We start from the raw sequence: 6,128 nt of genomic DNA, 5'->3' as shown, positions 1-6,128 counted from the left end.
TAGGAGTCTGTGTTTAACTTACTTCTCAAAACAAACATGTTAAAGGTGTTTAGCACATTTTGAGTAGCGTGTAAATAATGCTGCTAATTTCCAATGAGTCCTCGCCGTTCTGGGGGAGCAGCCTCCCCCTCTACCTGGTGAGCCCTGCCCCACTCAGTTTGGACTCCTATTTGGAGGAATGGAGACAAGAACACAGAAGAGGCGCCCTGGGTCCTGCCCGGCTGCAGGCATCTCACAAAACTTTGCGACCTTATGAGGTATAATGAGGAAAGAGACTCAAGAAGGTTAACAAAACGTGCCCAGGGTTAGACAGCAAGTGGCAGGGCCAGGATTCGGACCAGGGTCTGGTTCTTCGCATAACACCAAGCTGTTTGCCTTTAGAAGTGAACCGGCATTTCTTCCTGCGTGCCTGGGGTTCCCGCCTCTCCAATTAGTCTTAATGAGTTTTTTCCCTCCATGCTCCATGATTCCCACAGAAGCAGTCACAGCTCCACATCTGTAGCCCCCAGCGGCCTGGCGTGGTGCCTTGACCTTAGGAGACCTGGCTGAGTGCTGTTGGATTCAAATGGAATAACTTGCGCATTTCCTGGGGCCCTCACATATATTCATCTCATTTGATGGTCACCATCACCCTTGCAAGCACCGGGGCAGCAGGCACAGGACAAGGCGGCTGGTAACGAGGGCCAGAAGGGCAAGCCTCACACAACAGGGTCCATCGCACGAGGCAGAATCTGCCTAGGCTGGGGCAGCCCGCAAGAGGAAGAGGTCACTCTTGACAAGGATGTTCTGCAACCGGCCATTCGCTCAGCAAACATTTGTGGCTCCATGGTGCAAGATATGCTCTCGGGTGACCCATTAAATGTACAAAGACTCTGCCAATGGAGTTAAGCACGTGTGGCTCCTGCCCTCAATCACAGGAGGTCGGGCTGGGAGTGCTCGCTGCACGGTGTCCCGCTGGCCAGGAGGCAGCCTGGCTGGTCCCAGCTTTGCAGGGAGCTGGCCAGGGCTGAGGGGGCAGTGAGCTGACAGCCAGCTCCCAGCTGACCTCCGTGGGTGGCGATGAGGCTCTGAGATTGGATTGTTCTTACATAAAGAGAGTCATCCTGGAGACACGGCAATCAATGCCCCCTGCCCCCATCCACTGCAGGCCCAGCCTGATCTAAGGCCCCTCTTCCTGCTTCACCTGGCCTCTCTCACCTTGGGGTTCTGGGCAGAGCCCCTCACTCCACTTCTGGGAGTTTAGAATACTCTCTTCCCAGGCCCTTTGCACCCATCTCCTTGCCTGCCTGAGGCCCCGAAGCTGGTGTCTGGACCCCACACTGGGGTACCAAGTCCTGTCCGATTCAGAGAACCAGGCTCAGTGCCAGGAGCTGCAGACACAGAATAAGACATTGTCCCTTCACGCAGGGAGTCGAGATGGTGCCTGTCCCTTTCACCCGAGTGTAAGCCCAAACCTCCTTCAGTGTTGGGACCTGTCAACAGGAGGGACCCCGCTTTTCCCCCTGGGTCCTCCCACCCCCAGCCATCAGCTCGGCCCCCACAGGGGACTTTGTCACCAGAGGGGGTGGGGCATGCTGCTAACTTAGCAGTCCTCCATCTCAGGCCCCTGCTCATCTGTCTCCCAGTTTTCCCGGGAATGTCCCTCTCTGGCTCTTAGCTAAGCTTGGGGGATCCTGGTTCCCAGACAGAATCTAGTTCATGGTTGTCTTCCCCTCCTCCGTGGTTCTTTCGTGAAGAGGGACCTCGGAGGGCTTGGGATGGAGGTTGTAGGGGGAGGAAGCGACCAGAGTCCCCGCCCCCCCCCAAGGGCCTGGAGACCATGGCTGTATTTTCTAGCTCTCCTTAAGTGTTCCCTTCAACTCGCCTACAGCCTTTCCACCCCTGTTCCCTGGCGCATCCTGTCCATTTGGAAGACCACTGGATTGGAAATAACAGGCTGCCTGCCAGCCCTCTCCTCCCACCAGGGATACATCTGGCCCCTGCCTCTCACCCTCCCAGAGGGACTCAGTCAGGCAGGGAGACAGAGGGGAGCAGGGAGCAGAACAGATCGGGGAAAGCAATTAAAAAGCAGGTCTCAGGGTTAGAGGCTGGAAAGTGGGGGGCAGGCTGAAGCGCCCGGGAGGGTGGGGAGAGGCGGGGAGAGAAAGGGTCCAAGTTTATTAACCCCAGGGCCGCAGCCTGGCCCCTGGGTCTGTGAAGGTGAGTGAGCTGATGCCTCCAACCACGAGCTGACAGCGGCCAGGAAAGAGGAAGGGGAAGGAGTCTGGGGGTTCATCCAGGAGCTGGGCCACTTCCTAGCCACAGGAGTTGGGCACTTCTCACCAGCAGAGCTGGCTTGGCACAGGCTGACAGATGACAGGAGAAGGAACCAGCCAGGGCCTGAGGTAGCCATTCTCCGGCTAAAAGGGGAGACAGTCCCTGCCCTCAAGGAGCTCCTGTCTGACGGTGAACCATGAGCGCTTGCGTCAGGGAGCTCCCATCCAAGAAGAGAGGGTGTCCTGAGGGACCATATTGTTAGGGAGACTCCATTCTGATGGAAAGATATAGGTCCTAACATCAGGAAGCCCCTATCCATGGGGCCCCTCTCCTTGGGAAGCCTCAGGCTGAGGTGTAGGAGAGACCCACTCCAATGGGACATGTTGAGACACTAAGATCTTCTCACAGTGGAGCGGGCGACTCTTGATCTGCGGGTCGTGAGTTCGAGCCCCATGTTGGGTGTGGAGCCTACTTGAGAAAGATAAAATAAAATATAAAAACACCAGAGCTTCTCAAGCCAATGGAGTTGTGGGCCTCAAGTCTACGGCTGGGGAAGGGCAAGGATGGAGGGACAGAGCCCCTGGGGGGATTCAGGGAGGCGGGAAAGCAAGCTGGGAACTGCTACTCCGGGGTAGTCAGAGGTAACTCACACCTGTCTCCTGGCAGACCCAAAGCCACACACAACTCGTGGTCTGGGGGCAAATGGTGTTGCCTCCTAGGCTCTCTTCACTGGCTGGTGCCCCCTGTGTCCTCTCCATACTCCCAGGTAACTGTCCTGGGGAGGTACCTATACACTGTCCCTTCCCCACCCCCAGTGGAGCTAACAAGACATGCCAGCGCCCCCTGGAGGACCCAGCTCTGGCCCCTCTACGCCCGCCCCATTGCTAACGTGTAAATAGGTAAAGCACCGGGGACGTGTTATTAAATGGAGCCTATGGTTTATAGAGCAGCTGCTGTGTCCGGCTTTCACTGACTTTATCCTCACAGCCACCTTGGAAGTAAGTGCGGCGAGTCCCCATTTTACAGGTGTGGAAATGGAGACTCGGAGAAAGCTCATGAAGTCATCCAAGATCACATAGCCATTGAATGCCCGTGGCCTTGCTCTCCTCTAGAGGGCACTGTCATAGCAGTTAGAAGCAACTCAAGAGAATAAATGGAGTGATCCCTCTGGGTGATACAAATGTGGGTTTTAGAAACTCTACCTACAGCTGTGAGACCCATGTTCTCCCCTCTGCGGCGCCCTGCTGTTTCTTGAACCTGGGCAGCTGCGCAGTGCCATCTAGTGGCCACCAGGGCCTGGTTCCCTTCCTCGGGGTCGGGGCCCACATGGGATGGATGGACTCAGTAGTGGCCAAGGAGTCCACCAGAGAGACCCAAGTTCTCTTCATCCCACCCACGCTTGCTGACTGCCATGCTGTGCCAGGCACTGAGAACCGGGCAGGGGCACAAGGAGAGCCAGTGGGCAGCAGTCTACTGGCTTGAATTAGAAGCTGGCAAATTTAGAAAACGCTAGGCATCTGGTGTGTGGGTTGAGGCCAGGTGTGCTATTGATCTGTCCCAGGAGGCACTTGGGCCCTGTAAGCAGGAGGGCATCCTGGCAGATTCTGACACAGGGGAGGGGCATAGAGGGTGGGAGACCATCTTGTCCCCACCTTGGCTTGAAGTGGGGGCACATCTTGGCTGAAGGCCCTGCAGAGGGACATCCAGGCATCCTCTCTCCAAGGCCTGCAGCTTTCTGCTGTCTATCCAGAAATCAGTCTAGGGATTGGCTTGAGGTTTCGGATGGTGAGGCCCTTAGATTAGGGAGGCAGGAGAGGAGGGGCCGCAGAGATGGGGCCTCAGCCAGGCCAGAAGGATGGGAGTAGTGGGGTATGCCGGGAGCTGCATGTGTTTGAAGCAACTGGGCGGCATAGTGGGATCTAGAACAGAGAGAGGGAGAGAGAGAGGCGGGGCGGGGGACGAGTGTGTGTCTAACAATAAAGCTTGGGCAAATGAATGCATACAGTGGAGAGCCATGCAGCTGTTAAGATGATGATGTAGATAAATATTTATTGATATGGAAAGATGTTCACAACATATTGCTGAGTGAAAAAAAAACAAATTACAAAATAATTTGTATGGCATGAGCCCACTTGTAAAAAAAAAAAAAAAAGAATTTATAGATGTGGGGGGAAATCTGGTAGTGTTTATTATCTCCAGGTGGCAAAATCACGGCTAATTGAACTTTTTCGTTTTGCTTATCTGTGTTTTCTGATTTTTCCATGATGAATGTGTGATATAAAATAATGAAAGTTTGGCAAATGACCACAACCAGCCTGGTTCTTGTGTGGACATCTTCGGATGGTTAAGGGCTGGGCATGGGGGATGGGTCTCGGGTCAGATGGAGGTTGAAGTTGGAGCGAGAAGCCTGGGTGACACGGGTCCAGGGCAGGTGGCCAAAGCGGGTGAAGGGGGGCCTCCCTCTGCTGCTGCCCAAGTGCTGTGTCACACACACACAGGTGCGACTCAGTGAGCCTCACTGCCAAGCCCTTCCTGCTCTTGTGACATATTTTCCCTCCAAGATGGCTTTGCACTCCCTTCAACTAGATTTTACTGGAACGGAGAGAGAAGTCCGCACACTGTGACTTGCCCGGCAAGCTGGAAGGACAGCCACTCCCAGACCCAGAGAGTAGTGGGGATGAGGGTTTGCCCTCAGTCTTGTTCTTCTTGTAATGTCCCCTGACCTTTCCCAGCTCCCCAATCCTCAGCAGGATCAAAAGTCATGGGGCGTCCCCTCCTCAAGATTTCCCTCCCCATGTTACTGCTCAGGTCCAGGATCAGGTGTGGCTGAAGACTTAGGGATCCTCGCCTCCCCTCTCTGAGCTGGGACTCACAGGGGAAACCTCGGCAAGCAGCCCATAATATGCCCGAATGGAGAGCATCTACCCAGTGTGGGGTAAGAGGCATTGCCCGGACTGGAGCTCAGGGGTGTGAGCGGGCTCTGGGAGCTGGCGAGGGGGCAGGCAGCCAGGCCTTGTCTATAGAGCTGGAGACCTGGCAGAGCTGGACTGGCCGCCCCCTGCCACCCCAGGGCCTTCTCCTTGTGCCCACTGAATGACTCACCTTGGCACAGACACAACAGTCAGGGGTGGGCACAGAGCCTGCTCCCCGCTGCACCCCAGCCCCCTCAGATGCTTCCGAGAAGCTCTTTGAGCTGGGGGCTTGGGCTGTACTCTGCCTAACAGCCTGGCATCTTGGGATAAAGACAACACAGCCCCCCAGGGGCTGCCCTCTCCGAGTGGCGCCCTGACCAGTGGTGGAAAACAAGGCTCTATTCAGCAAGTGCCCAGGAGAAGGGATCAGAGGCCCAGGCATGGGCATGGGCAGCAGGGGGGTGGGGAGAGGAAGGCTGCCCGCTTCCCAGAAGTCCAAGGACACAGATGAGTGAGGGGCCTGGGTGAGGCTCTGGCCCTGAGGGATCAGAACAGAAGCGGGGGATGGATCTGAAGCATCAGGCTATAGGGCGCAGGCCCTGGGCTACCTAGTATGGGCCCAGTGGCTCCTGGGTTCCCAAACTGACCCATCCCCAGAGACCTTTCCCATCCTTTCAGCCAGATGCGTGGGAACTCGAAGGAGATAAATCTCCAATGTGAAAGTGAGGTGAGGGGTGGCCAGAGAAACAGGGTGATGTAGGAACAAAGACAGGAGCCGGGACAGCCAGCTCATCCATAACTGCTTTGTGCAGCTGTCAAGGCCGGCTCCAGGCAGGGGTGCATAGAGGCTGAGCAAGGGGGACAGGAGTCCGGTGGGACTGAGGCAGGAGCTTAAGTGTGGCCCAGGGAGAAGGCCAGGGAACGCAGCCTCTGCCTCTCTTGCCCCCTCGGGGCTTCCAC

This window comes from Panthera leo, chromosome E1 (genome assembly GCF_018350215.1).
Source record: "Panthera leo isolate Ple1 chromosome E1, P.leo_Ple1_pat1.1, whole genome shotgun sequence".
NCBI lineage: Eukaryota > Metazoa > Chordata > Mammalia > Carnivora > Felidae > Panthera > Panthera leo.
The sequence above is the reverse complement of the archived record's forward strand: the minus strand, read 5'-3'. Positions refer to the sequence as shown.